The 27,694-nt window shown below is 40.7% G+C and overlaps 1 long non-coding RNA gene across 1 annotated transcript; it reads right to left on the bottom strand.

Annotated features, from left to right (window-relative positions):
• On the bottom strand, positions 1-27,137 carry LOC127534658 (uncharacterized). Its single transcript, XR_007942891.1, has 3 exons — positions 26,917-27,137; positions 4,411-4,559; positions 1-3,468 (listed from the first exon to the last, which is right to left on the bottom strand). It is a non-coding gene; the product is annotated as an uncharacterized LOC127534658 (long non-coding RNA).
• Positions 27,138-27,694: the final 557 nt, after the last annotated feature.

The following is a 27,694-nucleotide window of genomic DNA, read 5'->3' as shown; positions in this document are numbered from 1 at the left end:
TTAAATCAAAGGAAGAAACATTTAATACAATAAAATTTGTAAAAAGAGAGTTAAACAAATACAGTTAAATCATATTAAACAGACAAAAATTTAATTAAACAGAAGATACAAAACATGTAATTATGAAATAAAACATTTTTAAACAAAAGTATTTAGCATTAAAGATCAAATATAGATAATTAAACATTGAAAAAATACACTTAAATAAGAGTATTAAACATTTAAAATTCAAAACATTTAATTTGTTATTAAACCTTTAAAAAGACAAAACATTTCATTAGAAAATTACATCTTAAAGACAACATTTTAAATAGGAATTAAACAGAAAATACAATGAAGCATTCAAAAATAAAATTCAACATTAAAAGGTAGTAAAACTTTTAAAAGAAAACCCTTAAAGATTTAATCTAAAAATTAAACATTGGAAAAGAAAAGGAAATTTTTCAAACAAGCCAATAAAACATTTGAAAAACAACAATTAAACATTAAAAAGACAAAACATTTCAGAATCAGACATCAAAAAAGAATAAAAGGTGAGAAAAGAGCAAAACTAAACATTTAAGAAGAATCTAACTAAAGAAAAAACAGTTCAATCCATGGAGTCATCTCCAGAGAAATGAAGGGAGGTCAACTTTTATCAACCTCCATCCAGATGTTCAACTTGATATCTTTACTCTGAGATTTTTAGCACCACAAACCTTTAGTATCACACTTTATTATCATTTATTAGGACTTTAATGGAATCCACCAGCAGATTTAGTTTTTGTTGAGAAACTTTATTCTTGTTGTCGTGGGACTGCAGGATTTAAAACTGTTCCTTCTGTTTGACCTCATGTTTATTAGTTTTAGTGGAGAAAGTTATTTAGGGTTAGGGTTAGGGTTAGGGTTGTCATTTATTTATCATCAATAAATGACACTGAAGATTAATCTCTACATAAATGAGACTGAGTCTGGACGTGCTGCTCTGTCATTAACTCCTAATTTTAGGGAAAGTTCAAACAAAAGAGGACAGTTCAGATAAGATTTGAGAATGAGCTTATTTTGAACAAACATCTCAGACTTTCTGAGCTTCAGCACCTCTAGCAAGATATTTTAACAACAAGCAACTCAAGAGATCCAGAAGTTGGAGAGTTAGCTTTAGCTGAGCCAAAGAACATGTGGGACGCTAACCTAGCAAACATTTCAGACTTTTCTCTGTGAATGCCGAGAAATAATTTCCTATTTAATGAAAGAGCTACACATCTGAACTCAGTCTCATTAAAACAGACCAGGGACGGCTGGTATAAATGGGCTAAACAGGGCTAAGCCCTCCCAAGCAAACACAAAAAAGATGAGAAAATTATTTTTTAAATAACTTACAACAGATTGTTTTAAGTTTAGGTGAAAAAAAGGTAACAAAAGCACCAATCAGTCAAAAGAAAAACATAGAATATCTCTAAATGGGCTTATTTTTTACAGCCCCAGCAGATACAGTCCGCTTTCATTCATTTCGTTCTTGTAAGTGATTGACAGGTGTCATGTCCCACCTCTGTGATTTACTGATCATTTGGGCTAACGTCAGGCAGCCCACTGACTTTTGACCAATAGCAGCGACTTAACGCAGTGGTGGCTTTTATTCATTTTGTTCTTGTAAGTGATTGACAGGTGTCATGTCCCACCCCTATGATTTACAGATCATTTGGGCTAACTTCTAGACCCTCCAGAAAAACGTGATTTTGCAATCGCATGAATTCCCGCATTAATCACCAAAATGCCGCTGATTATGTAGGGGTCAATTATTTCCCAAAAGGCCGCATAATCCCCGCAAAACAGCACATAATTCCTGCAAGAATCTCACATTTCCACAAAAAAAAGAGAAATATGCGGGTCCTGCTTGATTTCACAATTTCCGCATAAAATGAGAAAACTATAACCAATATAAATGGAGTTGTGAGTGAGTTTTTATGTGACGCCTGGCCTGACGTCATCAGTTTGTGCATTCACACACACACACACACACACACACTAGAAGCACGAGCTGATGCGGAGCGCGGCACCAGTGTTGCCAACTTAGCGACTTTCTCGCTAAATCTAGCGACTTTCGAAAGCGTCCTAGCGACTTTTTTTGTCAAAAGCGACGAGCCACAAATCTAGCGACTTTTTCTGCTGTTTTGGAGACTGACAGGAAAACTCGGATCATTCTGCAGTTACTGTCCTCAACAAGCAGCAGGTGCTGCTGTGAGCTTCTCCCCCTCCCAAAGCACAGGCTGTCAGTCCAGTAACCCCGCAGCAGTCCCAGTGTCTGATTAGAGGACACATCCCTCCATGGCCAGACGGCAGGTGAATCGCGCATATTTTTGCATACTTTGCAACTTTCTGCAATTTCCCCACATAAAATGGCATAAAACCCCGCATATTTATTCACATAACCAAGGATTTTAGCCCGCATAATCAAGGATTTTAGCCCGCATGTGTATCACAGGTGATGTTGCTTTTGTAGCTGTGTTAACCATTTAATCGGTATTATGCATTTGTTAGCCCACCCAACAAATTTCACCACCAGCCGCCACTGAAACAGACTCTAATTCAGTGTCGTTCATCCATATTAAAGTGCAGTTACCCAAAATGTTTGTTGCATGAACTCCAACAAAACCTGTCCAGGTAGAAGGCCACTTTGACAAACAGGAAGTGGAAGATTCCAAGCAGATTTATAGAAGGGGGAACCAGACTGTACTAAGTGTGGTCCAGTATAGATGGGTGTTTTGTGGGATTTTAAGGCTGATCATGATTATTAGAGAGACATTTGGAGGAGAAATTCATTTGCAGTAAATGAAAGTATTTAAAATCTTGGAGTTAAATTTAGAAGAACACAAACTCTAACAGAAAACTTTGTTGATGTGTTTTTGTTTTGTTTCCAGATGTTAAGTTAAAGGAGTTTTATTCGTGACGTATAACCAATTAAATCTCTCCAGAAGACAGAGTGACCACAGCAAGATAAAGGTTCAGAGCCAAAGTAATGCCATTTATAAATTTATTTGTTACCGTAAATCAGTAAAAATTAAAATACTGATAATCAGTAAATCAGTCAGCCCACAGCTACTGCAATTCTACAATGTATGTCTCTTTCCTTTGACTGGTTATTTGTACAATATACGATGTATATGATGGTGTTTTTTGAACCAATGACTATACTATGATGTTTTCTAAGAGACATACTATGCTACTCTGTTTGTTCTGGCCCTGGGCCGCTGCACTCCTCCTCTGGTGTTTTCTGGATTGTACTCAGCTGCATGCCTTCGTCCACCCGGCCTCCGTTGAATCGCCCCGCCTGCTGTCTCTGGAGCTGAAGCTGGATTGGATCAGACCAAAGTACAGCCCAATCACGATGCCAGCTGCCTCTCAAAAGGCTCCTTTATCTGGCGGCACTTCTTCTGAGGGGAAGCTGAGCTTCAGCAGAACTTTGGAGATGTGTTCCAGTGGTTGGTGGATCTGTGGGGAGATAGAGAGAGACCTTTGAATTGTTCAGAAAGGACAACAGGGAACCCATTGGTAGTTTTAGTTTAGGGTGCTACTGCGGTGTGTTTTGGGGTTTTAAGAGGTTAACAAGAAGAGTTTTTTTTCGTACTGATGATCTTTTATTTTGTTCCTGGTTGGAATGCCCATCAATGTCAACGTGAAGTTCACTTTTAGTTCTGTTGATTTATTTTTATTTTACTAACACCCATTTTCTTTTAATCCCCTCAAATGTTGCATTGTTGTAAACGTACTCTTTGAAATAAATACTCATCTAACCCTCTGGAAACCAGCATTTGGACTGTTTTTGTGTTGCTCCTCACCTACTTCAGACAGCCGGGACCTAACGTTTTCTGCACCAAAGGATATACTATGATGTTTTCTGAGTGACATGCTATACTATAGGATTTTTTAATTGACATATTAGTATGACTTTTTTTTGTTTTTGTTTTGTTGTTTTTTAGCAACTTATAAGAATTTGAACAGTTTTAAAAATGACTATACTCTTACTTGTGCAATGAAATATTATTCTATGGCATTTTTTAGACCACATATTACACTCTGATGTTTTCTTGAATAACATAGTATTTTGACAATATACTGCACTATGACATTTTTTGAACCACATATCATACATGACAATTTTAGGCAGCATCCTATCATTTTGAGCTTTTTGAACCCCATAATAATCTATGTTTTTGGGGTTCTTTTGCCGACATGCTATACTATGAACTTCAGGCCATACTATTTTATTCTTGAAAAGTGTACTATACTTTGACATTTTCTGAATTACATCCCATACTATGGCGTCATACACAGAGTGCTTTGGTTACATGTTGATTTATAGTCTAGATTTTTTTTGTTTTGTTTTTTGACAGCATTACCACAGACCTGACCGTGAACACCGTTGACACCCACCTGAGGGAGACACTGCCTAAGATCTCCAGGCGGCTTGGTTGTGGTCTTTCTGGTCCTGCTCCAGAACATCTTCATCAACTCCGTCTTCTTTTGAAGAGGCCCTCAGATGCTGCAATCTCTGACCTTAAGGAGGAACTGCTACTTTCACTCTGTAATGAGACGGCGGTTATTTTAAAGACCCAGCTCCTGGCAGCTTGGAGTGAAAATTTAACATCCATCAAAACGGAACTATAGACTGTTAAATCTGAGCTGTTGGTCAGTATTTCAAACATCAAGTTCGACCCGGGTGCCCTAAAGCACGCTGTGGGTGAAACGGAAACTTCAGTCTCCACATCACCAATGACATCGTCACACTCCAAAGCAGAGCATCTGTCTGCTGAACTTTTAAAAGTGGACTATAAAGGTGAAGAATGTGAGCAGCAGAACAGATGTGATTAGAGAGAAGTCATTTTCTTTTTTCTTTTCTTCCTGGTTGACTTGATGCTGTCAGATGCAGATGTTGGAGCTGATTATGATCTTTCAGGAGAAAAAGCTGCTTTTCCTTCATAGACTTTACAGGATATTATTCTGTCAGGTTTTCTCGACTATTTATATTTTTATTATCTGTGATCATTACATTATTGTAAAATAAAGTTGGAAGTGTTGCTTTCAGTGATTTTTTAATAAATAGCAAATATGAGGCTTTTATTTTTCTGGAAGTAAAAGTAAATGTTGCTTATCCGTAGTTTCACTACTAACTTGACTTAACTTTAGCTGCACTTTCACCATGTTCTAACTGATAGATCATTTTTATTATATTAAATTAACTGCGGGTGGCCAATCAGACCACGGGGGTACAACACGTTGTCTTTCTATCTACTCTGTCCTCTTGCCTGTCCTTTGCCTCTAAACTGTTTTCTGAACGCCGAGCTTGCTTAGCGGCTTCAATGCAGAGATTTCATTGGCTGAGTAGCGTCACGTGGGATGCCTGAATTCGTATGTAATTGGTCTGTGTGTTTCCTGAACTGATAACCAACAATGTAAACACTGGAAAACCTGCGCTGGGATCATAGAAGCGACACGTGATATTTAAAATGTCATTACACTTTACTGATTACAGGTCCGGGGGAACCTGTTGACCAGCCCCACTAGACACCGGCCCACCGGGACAGTGCCCGGTATGCCAGATGACCAGTCCACCATGATTATGGTTAAGTTCAGCTGATCTGTTTTTGATGTAGCTCATGTTCAAATTTGGCAAACCTTAATTTACGCCATTCAGTTCACCGGTCCCTTTTCTTCTATAGTTTATTTTTTGTTTCAGCTTTTAACTGTGACAAATCTGCCTGCTCTCATGTGGCATTATATCCAAGAAGTGCAATAAGAGCTTTAAATAAAGTATAATGCATGGTTTAGTGGCATTAAAGCTACACAGGGGGAGATTAGTTAGAATTGCTTTAGATTTGTGGTTACTTTACCAGGTGAGCTCTGTGATTTCTTCCACAGAAACAAGCAAGTTTGTCAAAGAAGAATAAAAACACAGCTGTTAAGCTTTCACACAACATAGTGTTGAATTCATGATAGCTGTAGCTGCTGCAAATAAAATCTTATGAAAATCTGTCAAATACATTTTGTGTATAACTGCTGTAAAATACTAATGACATCGTCACACATATTTTCTTCAGTATTGGTCTTGGTGTTTATTGCCATCACTGTATGCAGGAGTGACTTTGTGACACACAAACTAATTTACTATAACGATATTTTGACACTTCAACGCCACTATTAAATATAACCTGCGCTGAAATTTCCTTTGAAGTTAGCCTCTTAGTCCTAAGTGCAAAACCTGAGTTTTGTGGCACCCGCGCAATGAAAATCTTCACATATGTTAAAATGAAATGAAACAAAATTTTAAAAAAAAAGACAAATCAACATCACTCATGAAATAATTTGCAAAGTCAGTTGCAAATTTTTAACAGATGGAAATACTGCATCAACCTAAAAACTAAAACTAAAACAAAAAAAAACAAAAACAGGAGAATGGCCTCTCTTTGAATGAAAAGCCATGTGTCCTGACAGCTAGCCTACATTACCCTACCTACTGAACTTTCAGCGCACCAAAAGGGCTTTTGAGCTGAATTAGCCTTTCGATTTTACACTCCCATAAATGGAACATTGTTATCTGGCATGCAATAACACAGCTGAGGTGAGTACATAAGTCAACTTTCAACAGTAAGGGTGGGTGTGTGTGTGTGTGTGTGTGTGTGTGTGTGTGTGTGTGTGTGTGTGTGTGTGTGTGTGTGTGTGTGTGTGTGTGAGTGTGTGTCCTCCCAAGCCGTGATTTGTGGGGACCAAATGTCCCCACGACGATAGAAAAACTAAAAACTATGTCACTTGTGGGGACTTCATTTCGGTCCCCACAAGTTTAAACAGTGATTTTCTTGGCCATGTTGTTGTTACTGAAAAAAGTAAAAGTGCAAAAACGTTTCTTTAGGGTTAGGCATTGTTTTGGTTAGGGTTAGGGTTTGGTTAAGGTTAGGGTTAGGGTAAGGGTTAGGGGTTAGATATGAATGGGAGTCAATGGTATGTCCCCACAAGTTATGGCGTGGGAGAGAGAGAGTGTGTGTGTATGTGTGTGCGCGAGTAAGAAAAGAAAAGGCATATTCCCATTTGTAAATTTACTTTAGCATATCTTTGTATTTCTTACTGTAAAAGGAACTAAATTCTAACAGTTTAGTCAAGTTTGTGATTTAATAGGCAATAAATTTCACTCTCTCTCTATATATATATATGTGTGTGTGTGTGTGTGTGTGTGTGTGAGTATATATATATATATATATATATATATAAATAAAACAGTATCATCCTTGCACAACTCTTACGGTCTTCCATTACTGAGTGATAGAAATCCTAGTTGGGAACTACAGCCAACTTGAATGTCCTCCCCCCCATACAACAAAGCATCCCGGACTGGAGAAATACTGCTGGAAACCTTTGAGGTTGGATTGAATGAATGAAAAAAGAGAAAATGTCACCAATTCCATCTTCGAAGATTTCAGATAGAGAGTCTGACAATGAAGGTACATCAAAGGGAAATGCAGACCCCACAGTCTTCAAAAGGCACCGTGAGCACATACAGGGATATTAAATAGATGAATATTGACAGGGTTTTTCCTATTTGAGGTGAATGGCACCTCAGCTATCTCCACAGATCCAACAGGACCAGAGAGATGGCAAGCACAGCCGGGGCGCTCTCCACCTCCCAGCCATTCACAGCAGCCTTAATTGACAGGCAAAACCCTACAACGGCGCCTTTCTCCCCCCTCGTCTCACCTCCTCACTGCTAACTTTGCCCACTGGACCGAGCTGCTGCTGAGCCAATCAGAAGAGGTTTTGTTTGCTGAACCCCGATACGTCCTTCAGCACTTTGGCCCCATTCATCTCACCAAACAATCCCCCTAAGAATTTAACTGGTGGGCAAACACACAGCACATGGGTAATGAAGGGGGCACCTTGGCTGTCTGTGTGAATATTTACCCTGTCATCAAAGGAGGGGCATGCATATAAATCTATACCTGCGCTCCCAAGTTCAGGTTCAGGCTTTGGTAGTGCAGGAGGCGAAGCGAGAAAGACAGCAAGTGAATAGTCTTCAGATCTAACACACTACAGGATGCGATGGAGCTTTAAATGTATGGAATATGATAGAAAATTAGCTTGGTTTGTAACTCTGCAGGCATGCAGAGGTTGTTTAAAATGTCAGATCCATGAATAAATACATTTGAAAATAAAATGGCACCCTCCCACACATCAGGGCTATTCGACAGGAGATGTGTAGAAATGCTGCAGTGCATCCAAAGCAACTAGGACTTCTTTTTTCTTTCCGATCTAAAGGTTTTGCGCCCTCTTCCCACAGTGAAATTGAAACAAAGTTTAGTTTTGAGTTTTGTGAAAAGTTGTGACCTTTTCCACAATATTCTATTCAGTTGTTTAACACCTGATGAACCATTCCTATTCCATTGTTCAACACCTGATAAACTCAATTCGAAAGGGGCCAGGAAACAATTCGGCTAAAGAGAGAAGCAAGAAAATAGCTGCAATCAGCCACTAGATTGCAATGTTTTGTCTGCGATTTGGAAGAGTGGAGAGATTCTATCAGGCTAGTTCTTGTGGCTGATATGCTACTGGTAATACGTTCAGCCCAGGTAAACTTGCAATGGGATGAATGGACATTTTATTGAAACTTTCATATATAGCACTCGGGGAGCTGGCATGGTCTATTGGAGACAAACAAACTGTGCTCGTCAGATTTTCTCCATGTGTAAAAATTCCAATCTCTGCCTATTCCTTTTCTCCATCAACCTCGAGCACATTGTATGTTTACTATTGGATTGCATCGGGGAAATGAAAAAACACATGAATTTAATGGGGTTAATAAATAAGAAAGTTTGATTAACAGCAAAACATAAAACAACTTCACATAGAAAAGAGAACAAATACAAGTTTAAGGTTTAAGGATTATTTTTTTATTCTTTTACATTAACTATATTCCCCTGGGATGACCTCGAAAACATTTTTGGATGGGACGGTGAGTCTTTAATGTATTAAAACAAAATGGCTGCCATTCATCACCACACATGCAAGCATACCAAGAGGAGAGAAATGGCACAGGTTCTCTCTGAGCTCTGTACACAAAGGACTGTCTCTCCCTCAAGATCCTTCTAGCTTTGCTCTCCACAGGAACAGTAGTAGTAGTAGCAGTGTGTGTATAACCGTGTGTGTGTGTTGTGTAAGTGTGTGTTAAGGTGGAATGGGTCTTTCTCTACCATCACCTTTCAAAGCTGGTGAGCTCACACCCCTCTCAGATCAACAAAGCCCCAGTCACACATTACTGTACATGTCGATTCGACTACAAAACCACCAACCTGTCAGGGAGCCTGAAGGTACGAGCAGAAACATTAAAAAAGGATGACCTTGTTATTAGTGGGGATGTGGGTTATATTTTTCCTGGCATGTAGGCAGAGAAAAATGTGATAATGGCAGGATGCTATGTTTTATTTATTCATATCGCTGATGTCTAGTTATTATTCAATAGCTCGGTACGTTAGTTTCAAATGACATCCAAAGACTACAAGAGGCAAAATGTAAATGCACATCTGCTTAGTGAGGAAAGATATAAGGAAGAAGGAAGTTCTCATGTGTGCTGTGATTTAAATAAAATGTACAAACACGGTGTAATTATAAAGGAATACTGATCAGAATATTGAACAAGTCTTGCTTTATGACAAGACATGCTGTATGTGCAATTTACAGTGAAATATTCCCTTTTTTCTTGCTTGAATGACAATCAGTCCAATTAATAAATCATGTTACATCAAATCGTTTACATTTTTAACACTGTTATTCGGTCCAATAATGCAGATATTTCATCCTGTGATATTTGAAATTAGTCCTCACATGCAAAACATTAATCAAATTCAATATTCATGATATTCCTTGAATAACTTTTTGTGCATTTTGTTCACTCATTCGAAAATAATAAAGAATTACAAGACAATCCTGACAACACATCAACACTAGTTCCAACCATTACGGAATCATTTTCATCTTGTAAGAAAGTTTTTACAGCATTCATTGCTGCTCTTGACATTATTGCAATTAGTTATTAATAAAATCAGAGACCAGAATTTATTGGCAACATCTTAAATAATCATTTTTAAAATTCATACAAACCTGCTGAGGTGTGAAGTCAGTTTCTCTCTCTCCCTCTCTCTCTCTCTCTCACACACACACACACACCCACAAACAAAGCCCTTTGTACCGTCTTCCCCACCAGCTCTCCTCTAGGGGCCAATACTGTGCTCCAAAGCCCTTTAGAGGGGCAGCAAGCCGGAAAATGACCCCATGCTGTCTCCGCTCGCCTCAGCCCCGCCTGGTTACGCCCGTTTCCCAGGGACCCACTGAGGGTCCAATGCCTCTAGGCCTCCCTCTCACGCCACACTACCTCCCAGGGCCAAACGTTAACGGGGGCTCCTCGCTGCTGACAATGGCTGCCGGGAAACGTGGGAAAGAAATGTCACAAGGGTCTCTGACAACCAAGGTTCGACCCCCTGACCTTGAGGGCTGGTCCCACTGGGCCTCTTTATGTAAACACGGGGTGTCTAAACAAAAGCAAACCCTGTGTTAATCAGATTCATAACCCATGTGAGAAAATGTTTAAGAGCAGGTGGAGGTGTGGAGGATTTAGATTTGAATTGGTAGCTGCTTACCGATTAAAGGGAAATATATAAATATGCATTTATTTTCTTGCATTTTTGAGTATTTTCATACTATCATATTACAAGTGGCAACTGAAAGACAAATTTGGTTCAATCTCTGATAAACTGAATCAATATTCTTTACCAGTAACACTTAAAATACACTATTAATGGAGTCATTAATAGGCTGAAGACACAGAATTGACAAGACTGCTGTTTGAACTTCTCATCACCTTGTAAACAGTCCTGGTCATTTAGCCTCTGACCTTGCAACAATGTCTTCTCAATCCGTCCGCTGGCTCCTCCATATGGCAGAAGCAGGTCAAATGAGGTTATGGTCAGCCACGCTGCACCCTCCAAGGGGGTTTGGTGGGGGTTAAGGTTACACCACTGGGTGGACACAGGCAAGGTGGCTACTGTGTAATGGTAGGGAGCAATTTGCTGAGGAGTGGAGGTTAACAAGGAAATAATTGGTGCCAAGCAATGTTCAACTTAACCCTGGATTCCCTGGTTATGGCTGGTTCTGCTGAGATTAAAGTGTAGTCATGTGGGTGCCATGTCTTGATTCATTATGCTATAGAGCTCATGCTAGTTGTGTATTTATTGAAGAGTTATTTTTTAAATAAGTTTGTGTAGAATATTGACTATACTGTCCTGATTTCTAAAACATCAGCATGTTGTTAAAAGAGTGGCTACAAATCTGAAAAAACAAATAAAATTACACTTCTGTCTTATTAGTGCCCTGTGAGGCCCCAATAAACTAGTCCTTGCTGTGTTTTCTTTTTCATGGGTCACATAATTATAGTGATGAGCAGTGAGGCAGCTGGTCATCCTATTTACCAACAATGGCCCTAATCTATTTGCTCAAGGCCCTTGACAGGGTCCTATTGATGACCTCATTGGTACTAGAGCACATGTGCGGGTCAGACCACTGTGGTCACTGGAGGTCAGAGTTCGCAAACCAAACACCACGACCTCATTCCCAGGAGACTCTTGCTGATGGACTCCCGTGGTAGTTAGTGGACATCATTAAGGACTCAGGCTGGACAAGTGAAGGATTAATGACCTCAGACGTGATGAACTGCTAACCTTGTAATCAGAAATATGAGCAAGAGGCAAAAGCACTTTGCAAACAGCAACAGTCACAGCAAGCAGTGAGGAGTTTGTAGCCATGAATGCATTTGTATGCGTTAATGCTCCTCTTGCGACAATAGTATCTCACCAGTTGCACAAGTCCATTGTCGCTGACAATAGGAGCAACCAATGACCTTCATATATTGTATGTATAGGTAAATGCATTGGCTCCTAAAGCAGGGAAGAATAGCACCACATTGTAGTCACTGAATCCACAGTCAAACACCTGTGACCACAAAGCACTATGATAGAGAGCATTTTAGTGTAATAAGACAACAAAAATATGCATGTCTACTCATTAGTGATGCAGAACTGTGAGTGGGAAACAATAATTAACTTCCTCGATGAGGTCTTTAGAGGGACAATCTTTGAGGATTGCATTTTCCATTGCTGATCTCAAGGTTAACTACTCTGCATGGAAATAAGGGGCCAGGGGTGAAACATTTCCTGACCACGAGCTAGAGTCAGGATTAGCATGTTAATATGCGTTTTTGTATCAATATATGCTATTGCATGGTGGTTTTCATTAGAATTAGCACCGACTCGGCTCTATTATCCACCTGAGCGCATCATAACTGCAACTTCTTGCATAACAGCTTGCTCGCTTGCCCTTCTCCATCTTTTTCCAGCCTTTGCCTCATCAGCACTATCATCATCACCATCATCAGCACCACCATGACCGCACACAAAAGCCCAAACCTACACAACTTATATGAGCAGAGATGAGATGCTGCATTGTCCCATGTCTCCTTGTAACCCCCATGATCATAAATCTGCCTGCATGGCCTGTGATCGTTTATGAGCACTTTACATGAAGATCACTCTCACAAACAACGCCCTTCAGCTAGTAATGAAAGCCAAGCATCAAAGCTGAAGATCAATGTCAGGTTATGAGATTCGTGACAGGGCTTGCTTGTGTGCATATGATCTCATATGTAAAGAGGATCTCCAAGAAATCTTGATACGGAACAGTGGAAGATACACTTAGATCTGTTGTGCTGGGTTATATATTATGATTTGGAGCGGGGGGAAAAAAACAAGTCGGACCCATCTAGCTCAAAACAGGCGTCCAGATTTTGATATTGATAAATCCTCTGACAGCCAGAGGGCAGGCCAAATAAACTGAGTCTCCATATTGGAACGCGCTTTCAGCTTGTGGCTGAGGTCAAGGGTTAAATGACTGAGGTCAGAGAGTCTTGAACCGCTGTCTAGGGACCACTCAGATCAATGAGAGGGTGTTGAACATGTGGAAGGATCAGAGGAAGGACCAGTGTTGGACGGGTTGATTGTTTTCTAATGAACGCTTCAAAGAATAATTCCGTGATCCAATATTTAGACAAAAAGACAACAACACAATGTACTAATATGCATGTAATATTCTAAAGGCACACAGACTGAAAATTTGTGATTTCTTCCTGAAAGATATGTTCATATAAAAGATAATTCTACACCGAGAACACACCTGTGAGAAACCTTAAAGTCCTGCAAGCTCATAGAAGTGTTTCTTGATCTAACGCCTCTATTGATAAAATGACAAAATATCTTCTAAAACCTTTACAAATCTATTTCATGATATGATAATGGTGAGGGCTCTGTTTGATTTAGGGACAAAGTGACACAAAATTCTTAGTCAGATTTATTGGAAGAGAAGGATAACAAATTCGGATTAGGGAACCTTCGCTATGGTTGCAACGATAGCAATATAATTAGGTTCAGGGAATGATCGTGTGTTTTTATTATTTGCTTTTAAGTTGACTCACAACTGGAAATAGGAGATGAATAAATTGCATTTTTCCATGTTAATGTTTTTTGACCCATTCACCCTAACCTTCCGATATGGATTCCTGCTTCTGGCTCTGAAGAAAAATCTGAACTTCATCACAGCGATACTTGCTCCATTTCTTCTACCTCCTTCAAACCTTGACCGCTTGGCATTGGCGTGCCGCTGTGACCAGGCTTAGCTCTGGTTGTGCCCAGGCAGGTACGAGCTCAGATAAGCACCCCACTCTCTGGCCCGGACCACAGATTAAAAACACATCTCCTCTTTGCCCACTTTCATCTATGGCCAACTGTCCAGCCAAGCATCCCCTCTGCCTCCTCACCCCTGCCTTCTCTTATCCTCTTCCTCCTCCTGCCTCTGCTTTCTCTCTCATGCGGGGGACCGAGAGTGGCATGCGGGGACAAACCTGAGATCTTACAAAAAATAAAAAAGAGGAGAAAAACAGGAGGGGAAGGACATGGTGGGGTGGGGATGGCGAGGAAGAAAAGGAGGTGAGGAGAAAATAAGAAATGCACATTGTACTTTTCAAATGGATGGGAAATGATTCGCTAGGATTTGCTGACAATTATACGGTGGGGTTTAATCAATTCGGACCATTCACAGCGTGGAGAGGGCTGATCCCCCAGTACAAAGGAACAGACCGTGGGAGGGCGGTACCTAAGAAAGCGCCGGCCTGGTGTAAGTAACATGAGGCAACACTCCCCTCCCCACACATTGCAGCGCAGCATATGGCTCCTCTCTGAACTTATTAGCTGGCGGATTAAGGCCAATCGCAGAGAGCCAAGGGCCTGTGGCTGCCTCCGTCGCACCCTCCCTCGCCCCTCTTCACCCCCAGGAATGAGGCTGACTGACAAGGGGCATTGTGTTAGGCACCTAGATCGCCACACCTCTCACTTACCCTGTCATACGGTGCAGTTTGATGAGGTTATTTGCTGCCACAGAATGCACTGTACATAGGCTCAGAAATTACTGCCTCGCGCTATGTCCGAACAGCTCCCTTCAAAAATGTCTACATCATAATATTTCATGCAATAATTTCACCCTTTTCCCTTGACCACCATGGTAATACTACCTGCAAATTAGCAAGCTGTTCGACTATGGAGTGGATTAAAAGCACCTGAATGTGAACACACAGATTAGCCCGGTAGATATGAAGTCTAATTAGCATCTCATTGCAACTCGACATGCAAGCTCAACATGAGTGCAGACATGCTGAGAGAAAAGGCTCCATTGGACAGAGGTTGATTATAGGTCCATTATGCACAAAGTACTTAGTGATGGGCTGAGAGTAGGAATTAAGAGCTTGATGGCTACTGTGAGGGGACCTGGGCTGAAGTACAGGGGTGTTAGCAGTCAACAGGGTCTTGGGTCTACAAGAGGCCAAGACTGGGGGAGGCTATACAGTAGACCCTGGCCTCTCTGAGTATTCATGGAGAGAGATTTGACAAGAGAGGACCCCCTATTTAAGCCCTCATTTGATCTGAAAAGTGGCAGGTGATCCTCTGCCTCTTTTTGTGTCGGACCACAGGGGTTCGACGACCCCTTGTGACTTGTCTTACCTGGCGCCCCTCAAGACACCTCATTTAGAGAAGAAGAGAGAAGCTAATTCAGTCCCGGGTATCCACCCATCACAGGGCTCCACCTGGCAACACGGTTGAGGGGTCATCTATGCTGAGACAACAGGGATGCTGGACGCCTGCTTTCCTAATCCCCTCACATACTGTGAGGTGTTGGAGGACTCAGAGGTCAGAGATGGAGCAAAGAAGCCATCTTCCTGGTTCATTTAGACAGGATTAGAGGGCCAACAGGGCTGAGTCTTTAGGAGTGAGGCCTCACGCTTGGAGATCATGAGGGCATTTCTGAGAACAGCAGAAGAAGGCGCAGCTTTGGTTTCGCTTTCCTGCTGAGACCACCGCTAACCTGCGACCTCACAGAGGCATCCACAACCGAAGCTGACAAGTGTGACAGCTGTGGGTTTATTGGAGGTACAGAGTTCACAATATGCAAAATGTTTTGACTGTGGAAAACCTTTTCTCCATTTTAGAGCTCTTTTCAAGTGAGTGCTTGTTTGTTTGTTTGCTTTCAAGAAGGAATTCTCATTAGGAAAGAGGCGAGCAGTTGATATTTAATGAGAGGGGAAATCCTGCTTTTCCCTGCAGGATGGTTCTCTATACCTTATCTTGAACCCCTCCATCACCGCCGCTAGCTTTCATGTGTGTCTCGTCATTCTGGGGTGAATGACTGCCATACTCAGAGAGACTGTGTCTTTGAGAACCAATGATTAACACTCTGTGGTGGGGTAGAGGACTTAAAGTACGGCATCTCACCTTCTTTACATACGAAGCACAAGACCTTGCTTCTTCCTACACCAACAGTGATGCGGCAGAAAAAGAAAAACACACAGGCTGTATTTCAGAGACATGGATCTAAATGGGTGTTCTAATAGTGAAATCTTTCTTCTCCTAGATCTCCAGATACATACACCACTGCCCAATCAACGCTTCTTCACTTTGTATCTCACCATTTCTGACACCATCTCACCTCTGATGACACTCCAGAAGCCTAGCCTCGATCATCAGCAGCTTTTCTTACAACAAAATTAGCCACAGAACTGCCAAGGAAAAAGCTATTTCAAGAGTGAATGTATGCACTGTTAGACAAATACGACAAAAGAAATGAGCATAGATGTTCAATGGGAGCAAAAATATAAATCATTAAACATGAAACGCTTTCACATAATTGCATTTGGATTATGTTTTATTTCTTTACTAAATGACAATAAAAATCTGAGAACTCAGCAGAATGAGCTGATCAGTGATCACCACACTAACTGCTTGCAATGCTGAAGAGCGTTTAGCAGAGGCTATTAGATAACCATAGTGATAAAGCCGTGAATAGCACCAATGCAAGACCAACTGTTAGCATTTGAGATTAGCTCCATGCTGAACCTTGGGGTTCATTTGGCCGCATTTGCCTCCATTATCAACTGAATAAGCAGCTCGGGCTGGCAGGGATCCATCTCTGTCCACATACTGTAGCTCTCTATGTTCGTCTGAGCTCGCTCAAATCACGTTAGCCAGTCAAATCAGGTTAGCTCCTCTTTAGCATCAAATGCACTTTTAATTCAAAGCATCACTTCATCGACACCAGACGTGTTGGCATGCCAGAGACTGAGTTGTCAGTGCCTCTGCACTGATCCACATCCACCAGGGTCAGAGAGACCAAGATACTGAGCCAGTCTGTGCAAGTGTGTGTGTGTGTGTGTGTGTGTGTGTGTGTGTGTGTGTGTGTGTGTGTGTGTGTGTGTGAGAAGGAGGAGTTGGACTATGAGATATTTTAGGGTTGGATGAGAAGAGTTACTGACAATCTGGCAGTCCTTCACAGTGACATGTGTGTTTGATGGTACACACAGCCCGTCGTCGGCCTCCATGACCCAGCGCTGTCACTGAGGGTCTAGTGTGTGACAACGTGCGGCTGTTTGTGCTGTGGAGGACTACGGTTTGTTAAGGTTGGGTTGGTGGGGGCAAGGACAAGGGTGGGGGTTGGAGCTGAGGACAGGGGTTGTGTCGAGGCTGCCACTCTTTGTGGTTATTGTAGGGCATGGAAATACGCCTGCCAAAGTGTTTTCCCACCATCTTAATTCCACATTATCAGATTTATCCTCAACAACACATACATCAGAACAGTATGATAACGGATCCATATATTTGAATTAAAAATACACATAATACACACAATACAGACTACAGTTTAATCACAATTGTTGGTTCTTGTCCAAATGTCACTCATCTTGTGCACTGCGGAGTTCTTATGGTCATTCATTTGAGACCTACTGCAAATTTACATGAACAGCAGACTTCCAGGCACAGACTAACACTGCTCTACCTATAATAAATCACCGGGGTGAATGCACAACAGCAGTGGAACGCAAAAAAAAAAATTCATATCTTTTCAGTCCGAGGGCTTGATGCAGACATTGTTAGTGTTGGACAACAAACCAGGCTGGATTTACCAACAGACCCCTGCTCTTATCCCACTTGCTGCCTGCCAGGTATAGTTAATGTCTGTTTCTATGAGCAAAGAAAAAGGTTCTGAAGAGCAAAGAGATGTACAAGGCGCAAATGAAAGAGAGGTCGATTCCCAGTTAGAAGTTGAATCTTCTTTTCATGTGCCTGAGGTCCTACTTGTCTCATGTAGAACTCGATAAGACTCCCTGACCATATACAATAAAAAAAACACAAGTCTTAAGTTGAGCTGCAAAGGCTTTAACTTGTAAGAATAAAAGCAAAACTCCTACAAATGTAATTAAAAACATACTGTGCTTTTTTTTCCCATATTGGGAGATATTTGTTATTCCAAGGAGAACCTTAAACAACTACACAATCTTATAAATTTTTAGCAATGTCTTACTAATGTCTTTTTCCTGCACCATTTCTGTGATTCTGTAGTGGCAATTTGTTGCACACACTACACATGGACCAATTATGCTCTTGAAAATAACTGAGTTGCAGGTCGTTCTGACTCATATACATGCCGGGAGGTGTAGTCAGGTAGTCTGATTGTGTGAGGCTAATAACAGTAGAGTAGGAGGAAGAGGTGCGCGGAGAAGTTAAAAAGGCTATAAGGCTTACAGTGGGCGTAGGCGGATGTCTGGGTCTAAACGTGTGTGTGTTTGCATGAGTGCACGCTGTAAGTGTAGGCACCGTGCGGTATGCTAACCCTACTCTGATAAATGTGTGGGATGTGAGGATCGTTGTGGAGCCCCAGAGCCAATCTGTCCAGGACCCTCACTGCAGCCTGAGGGCCTCCTCAGTGTCTTCCTCTACCTGTCTGTCTCTATTTTTCGCTCTCCTACAATTCAAACACTCCAGGAATGTCTGAATAAAAAGATGTATTTTTTTCTTGTAGTTTCAAGCATGTAAAAGTACATATTTGTTCGCATTAAAGATTCACAGCTCAACAATGTGGTAATTATTTAAAAAGCTGGCCCAAGTTGGAGATATTAATTAACAAAAACACGTCCGGAATTTGATAATATGATGATCCTGCTCAAAACATGCAATTCTCGAAATTTACAAAAAGTTAAAACAGCCACAAAGGATTCTTTTTGAAGCCAATGCTAATATTTTTAAGCTGACATCTCCATCATTAAGAGAGGCCTGTAATTAAAGGAAACGCACAAAGCCCTTCTCTGTTGCAAACTGTGAATTAGCCGCTTCGTTACAGTGCAGAGGGAAGCCTTCTTCATGGCAGAGCAGCGCTGTAATAACTCGCATGCATCAACAAATAGACATTACAAAAATCTGTGAACTATAGATGACACAAACACTTTGTAAATATAATTTTTGCATTTGAACTGATGAGCGCTGCAACACACAGATCTGGAATCAAATAAAGATTGCGTGAGAGGAAGAGGAAGGGAGTGATGCAGAATCAGTGTGTGATGGAGCTGAGCAGCAGAGAGAATAAGGTGGTTTTGATCAGGAGTTTCTCTGGGATAATTGTCAGGATCTGCTGTTTGGAAGATGACTGACAAAAGGAAAAATATGACAGTGGAATTTGTTGAGGAAACATGAAAATGTGTCAAACATCCGTCAAACAAAGAAATGCAATATTTATGGATTCTTGAAGAACCTCTCTCTCGCTACACACACACACACACACACACACACACACACACAGACACACACTCATGCATATTGTTAAAGTCTTCTTGGCATCTTCTCTACAAATCATTTCCCATGTCGTCATGCGTCTCGCTAATGTTCTCTCATAAAAGGATTAACATGCAAAAAAGGCTGTTTACATAACAATGACAAGTGCGAGTGTTTAAAAATCTACAGTTCCAAACGTGATTATGATAAGCATGTGAAAGTTCTAAACCGACCTCAGGCATATGTTTCCAGACAATTGTAGTCATTTTGCTGTTCGTAATGCTGCTTATGATTAAAGAAAGTAAATGTGCACAGTTTAAAACACGGACTGCTTCAAATAATGGCGAGGTTTTAAAAACACACAATCCAGATTATAATGTGTGTTTTATCAAAAATGCACACACATTTTTATGTATATTTACTTGACTTTTATCTCTATATAAAAACCTTAGCGTGTCATGGCCAAAAGAGAAGATAAATAAAATTCATTTAGCTTAAGTTTACAGTAAATGGATGATTTAATATATCCTGTTAAATGTACATATAATCCTGCATTTGTATTTAATACATTTAAAGCCAAAGCAGAGTTTTTAAGCTACTGACACATGATGACACATACACACTGTCACTGCTAAATAAAATAGAGGTCTTTAAGCGAAGAAAGAAAAAAAGAAGGAAAGTTTTGCTTTGTTTTTTCCCTTTTTTCCAGAGAGCCCGTTGATTAATTAGAGCTATCTGTCTGAAGACCTCCTGGTATGGTTAGACAACCTCTCCTCCCTCACCTCTCCCTTCCTCTAACACACACACTCAGTCGCTCGCACTCACACACCTACTAAGAAAACAAAACCCCACTAATCATTTGAAGCTTGTGCTTTGTAGGTGGGGCCCAGTCATTATCAGGCCTCAGCAGTGCGGGTTTTTGTTGGTTTTAGCTTTGCATCCTCAATCAATCGCTAACAGGAAGAGCTTTAATCAGGGTTTTAATGCAGCAGTACAAGAGGTGGGCTGGCCCATTGTCTGGGTCTGAAAGGCTGATCGGAGGGGAGTCCTCTCGCGTTTCTTTACATTCACCTGCTGGGCCTTATTGGGTCTCTTTCTGAAAGAAAGGGACAAGGGAAATGAATAAAGAACACAGGCAAAGTGTGGGTCTGCTCAACCAGCCTATGGGTTAATCAAGGAGCTACTTGTCATCTCCACAGAGTCTCACAGCTCTGGCGGTTAAGCTCTCCCCTTCTCTTTCCCATGCCAATTCAGGCACACCGAGGAGCTAGGCTGGGATGAACAACAGCGGGCCATAACACAACCATGAGCTAATGATATGCTACTCTGAAATGAATGTATGAAGCAGAGGGGTGCTGGGAAAGAAGAACAGAAAGGGGGGGGGGAAGTTTATGAATGGAGGAGAAATGTAATTTTGAGAGTCTGAATATATGAGAAAAAGTATGGAATGAAATCTAAAATAGATTCCAGTATATTGTACAGGGGGAAGATGTGCTTTACAGAAATATTTTGTTAAAAGACAAATGTACAGACACACAGATTAGGTCTGCAGCAGAAGCTCCACACATCATCTATGCAGTAAATCTTTCCAAGTTTGAAAAATATGTTTGTAAATGCAAAGCAGAGCTGATATTTCTGTGAAAGTTTTTGTGGTATGAGATGTTTTGGTGTTTCGGCTTTGGTAAATATTGCTCGCACATAGGCAAATTTGGGAGGGGAGGACCTTCTTCAGCATAACTTGCAAAGGTGACATAAGTTAAGATCCTGGATCTCTAGAAAAAAAAGAATGTGACTTGAGTTTTATCAAGAAATCAGCATTTGCAAAGGTGCAACGGGGCAACAGTCACTCCCTTTCACAGCCTATTAAATGATGCTCTTACCCCATCTAGTGAAAAGAAAGAGTAATTCATCCACAGTAGGACTGACTCAGTGTGTGTGTGTGTGTGTGTGTGTGTGTGTGTGCGCCCACGCAAGTGTGTGTGTGTTTGGGGGGGTTTCTGTTACATGAACCTCTCAAGAAACATAATTAAAATAGTAAATGAATGCATTACCATAATGTAAAATGTGATGTAAGCATTGGAGTGCATTTGGACTTTGAGGAAAAGGAAGAGACGCATCAGCGTTTATTTGTACTGCTGATTGTATTAATTATAAATTTGATTCCACTCAATATTCCTCACACAAAGACCACAAGAGGGCATTATTTAATCAGGATATTGTGGCACAGTTTACCACTTATTACACTGAAGTTCTACAAATATATGCAGCTTTAGACCTCTGCAGATAAAGAACAAAACAGACAAGAACTTAGAATATTTCTAAATCCGTTCCAGCTTATGACTTATTTATTATTACTATTATTATTATTACTATTATTATTATATTATGTTTTGGTGCTATTTAATAGTGCAAATGTTTGGTAAATATAAATTCAGCAACACAAATAGAAATTTAAATCCATGTTAAAATGATTTAAAGAAATAAATTACAGTCACAATAACCGTCCAAATCATAAAAACAGTAATCATTGTTGACAATTACATTTAGATTTATGTATTTTAAATTGCCCTTCCTTTGCTGAAATCTGATTTGACTGAGCAGAGATCCAAATCAACGTTTCACATCAACATGTTTTCTCTAAAAGTTCAACCCAACGTTTATGACATTTCCAGGACAAAATGCATGCAATTTGTGCAGCACACTGAGTGCTTTGGAATTATGCTTGTACTTTAAACGTCAGATTTGTCAGAGACAATGTAGACTGGTGACTAATGGCTGATCTACCTGACAGGGCTTTTTGTTGAAGTCCACAGGAAGTCCGCAGGAAGCCTTCAGTGCTCTCCAGCAGGGATTGATGCACTTATAAGAATGCTCTCCAACAAAAGGGATGGCAGCAATTAGGAAAACAAAAGAGGGGAGGGTGCCAGTGATTATAGCAGGAGCACTTCAACAGCAGCTTCTGCGGTATCAATTAGAGAAGCCACAAAGAGAGCCAGAAATATCCCTTGTAGCCGTTAATATTTGTTAAATATGTTTTTATAAAAACACTGCAATTATAGGTAGAGAAAATATGAAAAAAAGAGGATCTATTTAAATACGTGCTGTCAATGTGCAAAATGTGGTGTTATTTTTATATAAAAGGCCTTTTTTTCTTCGTGTGTGATTTTATCGGTCTGTAATTTTATTTGGTTTTATCTTTTGGGAATAAATGAAGCACAAAAACTCAAAAACTGGAAATCAGCATTCTGTTTCATTTGTAACGACTGTGTTTAGACTCACTTGAGCATCCTCAATTAATAAATAACAAAATGAGAAAAATACATGGCTATTTCAGCTTTATTCACGTTCATTCTTAAGAGCTTCGTTTGAAAACTTATTTAGGCTCATTTGCAGCTTCTGAGAGTTCACTCTGACAGGCACCGACTGCAGAAGGTCAGCAATTCACCTGCAAGTCGAGAATTTAGCCTGCCTAATTTTTGCTGTCCTTCAGGTGCAGCCTGCCAACCTCTTTTGCATTTTAATGCAGACAACCTGATTATTAAATCTTAGAAGGCTTTTTTTTCTTTTTCTTTTTTGTCTGAAATAAATGGTTTGGGTTGCCGGGCAACCCGGCTTGATCAAACACAGCTCCCCTCCCCCAATTTGAAGCTCATAATTCTTCATCTATATGCAGGCACCTACTTCTTAATTAGATTAAGATGCATAACCCCCCACTGCAAGCAAATTCACACTGATGTACGGCTCATGTACGGCTCATGTACACTCACATGCATTCATTCGCGCGCACAAACACACGCATTGCTTTAGCGATAGTACTCATCGATTAAAAATGTAGTCATCGGGAAGAAAGAGCTGATTTTGGAGGATTTATATTTAAAAAATGACTAAATATCAGCAAGCAGAATGCGTTCATTTCAAATGTGACAATTAAACCAGGCTGCTTTGTGTTACTGTGCAACACTAGGATTAGCTTGGTTTCAGAATTTTAGCTTCTTTATGCTTGAAATCCAGATAAACATTAAATTGATCTATTGGAAATAATTTAAGCATTTTAAAAATAATAATAATAATAAAAAAAGATATACACATTCAAGCTTTTTGTAAGACAGAGAGAACAGAGCCAAAAGACAGGTCAGACATTATTCTACCAGCACAGCATTTCATCCATGGCCTGGCTCTTTGAAAGGTGAGGACACTCCTCTCTGATATAAAGGGTCATTTGGAGGACTTGTTGGAGCCTTGTTCTGTGAGGGATTGGATTTTTACCAGAATTACTGCACCTTAGCATCACTCTGAATCCGCCCTTCTCTACATTTTCATCAAGGTGCTCAGAATGATGGAGTGCGACGTGTTTTTCACTCCCCAGTGATTTAAATCTTGGCTGCCATTTCCAAATGATCGTGAGTGACTTTGTTTTCTAAATAAAACATTTACATCTGAATTTACCGAGGCGAGTAGGAAAAAAAATCAGAAACTTTTTTTTTGCACTGTTTGCACTTGTCTTCAAGGCAAAGTTATAATGGGTCATCAAATTTCATCCAATTCTCAAAGGTCTGACTGTGGAGGAAGAAGCTGTATGCACATAGCAAACCAAGGACAGTTGGATTTGCCGTAAAGAGCATGCCAGTGCTCTCCCCTGGAGCTATGGCTTTGATTGAATACTGAAATGAGTTGAAATGTCACAAATCTCTACCAATATGCTAGAAAGCTCGAAATGAAAATTGGCCTTGGGGTTTTAAGGTTCCCATTAAGAGTGTGCTTAACACGTTCTGTTAAGTGTGGTTGGAGTGCATCAAAAATACAACATAATTACGTGTCTCCGTGCAGTCAAGCAAAAATGTCCCTAAAATTCCTCGATGCTGAGCAAGTCTCGCTGGTGAAATTCAAGAGAGTCAGAGTCGGGCCTCAGAAAAGCCAGGGGGCAGCTGGGTTCAAAAGAAACCTGCTGATATGTGGTCAAAAAGGGAGCAATTATGATGTGATTGGTCCCAAAAAGCTGCTTCAATTCACTACTTTCCTTCAGGTATGAACTTATAACAGTATTTTCCAAAAACATTCGAAGTCGGAGGACCACAGCACACGTCTGAATACTAACACGAATGCAAACCTGCCTTTTATTAACAAATTCCTTTGTACATCACAGGAGATGTGACAATTTTTTTGTCAAATTAGAGTATATGATATCTTCTGCCGGGTCTTGTTTTATTAAAAATAATAAACTCTGCCTCTATATCAGCATCCCCGTTCCGCCTAGTAATGCCCGTCCTTCTCTGAATGCACTGATTTGATACAACCGTACTCCTTCTTATTTACTCCTCATCTCTCAGGTAGCAGTATTTTCAGGAAACAGGAAAATGACTATCCTGGCTGCTTAGTATTCACGTCACGTAAAGTGGGTCTGTGTTCCTCATTTAGTTTTGTACTGTACAGCTGGGGAGCTGTCCAGCACACAGCGGCAGTATGCAAATGAGTCTGGATTTGAATGGAGATGGAGGTAGACACAAAGCTCAATTAGAGACCGAGAGAGAAAGAGACGGTGGGGGAGCGCCGAGTGTCTGGAGGGGAGGGGGAAGGGAAGGCAAAAATAAAAAAAATAAAAAAGCAAAAAAAAAATCCTCGGCTGCTTAATGCCAACCTGAGGAAACCAATGTACAGACACATTCAAACACTAAAGGCACACACAGATGTGAATGCACTTAAATAGCCAGACATTTTTCTAAATTCTTCAGACAGACAGCTGATCTCTGAGGGGCTCAGACAGCTCAGCTCTGTGATGCGTTTCGGTCACACCAATCACACTGACAATATCCCACATCATCCATATCACACATATCATCAAAACAAAGAAGGTATCAGGCGAGCACACGTGCACTTTCCTTGTTTTATTGCAAAGAGAGACTCTCCCAATGCGTCAAGAAGAAGAAAAAAAAGAAGAATATGAGGAGGGGATGTCGGCCATTTTGTTCTTGGGTGTTGGTTGATGCCCAGAAGCGGTACATATCACCTGACCCAGTGCCTGCATGAGTGTCCTTGGAGGAGCCTCTGACATCAGCACTGCCACCCCTGGTTGCCATGGCAACCACGGTACCAATAAGTGGTGGTGGTGGTGGTGGGCGGGGTATGGAGGGCAGAAAATTAATATGCACTTAAAAGGGAGTTTGAATCAGGATTTAATTGTTGGCACGTGAAGCCGAAATGGATTGGACGGTGCAGCAGACACGAGGAATCAGAGCAGGGGTGGGTGAAGAAAGACAGATTAAGCGAGCTTGTTGGCCAAAGAAATCATTTGCATCGTTGTCAAGGTTAGGCCATTCCTAAATTATTTTCTTTCATTTGAGAAAGTCACTTCATAGACGAGACGTGGGAAGGCGGGCCACGGGGTTGGGGGATTATCCTCCTCCGGCTTCTCCTCCTCCTCCTCAGCATTATCACCGTCATGAATAGTTTACAAAGCTGTGTACAGCCAAGGTGATGCTTCACACAGCATCGGCGGCCGAATTTTAGCTGACTTTGTGTCCATGAATTGCAATCATTTTCGGCTATGCCCGGAAAGGTTTTCATATGCAGCTGAAAATCTAACAGACAAGAGTGCAGACTTGACTCCGGGAGACTAACTTGATCAGGGAGGCTCGAAGATCATTCAGTTGATGTGTCTGTGGCAGCAAATCACCCAAGTCTGATTTCCCATAAAACACTGCCTGTCACATTATATAGGAACAACCTTTACTCAAAGAGACACACACATGGCTTACCTAAAATGTCTTCAAAACCATCCCTCTATAACACACACACACACACACACACACACACACACACACACACACACACACACACACACACACACGTTTGTACTTCTATCTTAGTGAGGACATCCATAAGTGTAATGCATTTCCTAGAGCCTTACCCTAACCTTAACTATCACAACCGATTGCCTAAACTTAATCCTTTCCCTAACCAAACCTCATTTCATACCTGTTCTCTAAAAACAAGTCTTCACCCTCAAACATGGCTGTTTCAAAGTGAGGACCGGCCAAAATGTCCTCACTTTGTAAAAATGTCCTCACTTTGATAGTTAAATGCAGAAAGTGGTCCTCACAATGTAGCAAGTACAAGAACACACACACACACACACACACACACACACACACACACACACACACACACACACACACACACACACACACAGCTTAACTTGCTGCCTCACTTTCAAGCATCCAAGCATTTCTTGTGTGAATAAAAAGGATGCTTCACAGCCCAAATATACACAGAAAATTCAACACAAATGCATAAAAAATAACATTTAACAGCCTATGTTTCAAGACACTCCAACACAAGACAGAGAAAAAGAAGTCATCACACTGCGGAACAGCAGAAGGAAAGGTGTACTACTGTCAGCTCAGACACACAGCCACGCACACACGCACGCAAAGCAGGCATCCCATGCGCGCTCACATGTGCGCACATACAGTAAACGTTGCAATGGTCTCATCAATAATGCATCGGCGCTTCATGTTTATGCAATTTGCAGGGCAAGACCGAGCGATGGATACTGTAGTCTGGAAGCCTGCTGCACGCTGAACATATAGCATCTTTACAAGCCTCACACACACACAGTGAGCGCGCACACGTAAAAGTTCACACATCTTTAGCGGCTGTAGAGAAACAGATTATATTAAAAAAAAAAAAAACAGTCCTCGGCACATACCTGTTAAAGCATTACGTCTTTGATTCGGGTTTATGCGGGCTTGAAGGGCTTCATGATAACAACGCACTAAGGAAATAAAACTGTAGCTGCGGTGATATGCAAATTAACGGCTCCCGCTGAACGCAAGGGCATTTATTATTCATAAATTACTCATGTTTATGCAAATCACGGTATACGGAAACACTGGTGGGGACTGAGCGGCTCTGTCTAAACACACTGTGATTCAATTTCTGTTGCGCTCTTCCGTCTAAAATCACCAGAATCCGAGAATCTGACATGAAGCAGCTGCCGTGGTGTGAACTTTCATCCACGTGGGTTTGGGTGGGTTACATTTAAAAAGTGGAGGAGAAGCAAGACAGGCCTAAAAATGGGGACAAATCATTGTTATATATATATATATATATATATATATATATATATATATATATGACATAGTTTGGATGAGGGGCACAGAAAGTCTGAAACCTCAAGCTTACGTGGCAGAATTAGTCTTCTTTAAAAAAGCTGCATAAAGTAAGAATTGGCTGCATCTTTTAAATAAGTTTTAAATTAGCATTCATTTCTATAGGTTAGTGGTTCATTTTTAAATTAGTGCAATCCTGTTGTATTAAGTCTACTTGAATTGTTGCCACAACATACAGGATAACACAAATGAAGCTAAAATTGAGCTAAATGTAAAGGTTACTTAAGAAGCTATTTGATGTAATAAAATATTAAGGCTATATTTAGGCACAAATAAAGGAGACAGGAAATAAAAGAAAATAAAAGATTTTCAAGC

This window comes from Acanthochromis polyacanthus, chromosome 7, assembly GCF_021347895.1.
Source record: "Acanthochromis polyacanthus isolate Apoly-LR-REF ecotype Palm Island chromosome 7, KAUST_Apoly_ChrSc, whole genome shotgun sequence".
In the NCBI taxonomy this organism is placed as follows: domain Eukaryota; kingdom Metazoa; phylum Chordata; class Actinopteri; family Pomacentridae; genus Acanthochromis; species Acanthochromis polyacanthus.
The sequence above is the reverse complement of the archived record's forward strand: the minus strand, read 5'-3'. Positions and strand labels throughout refer to the sequence as shown.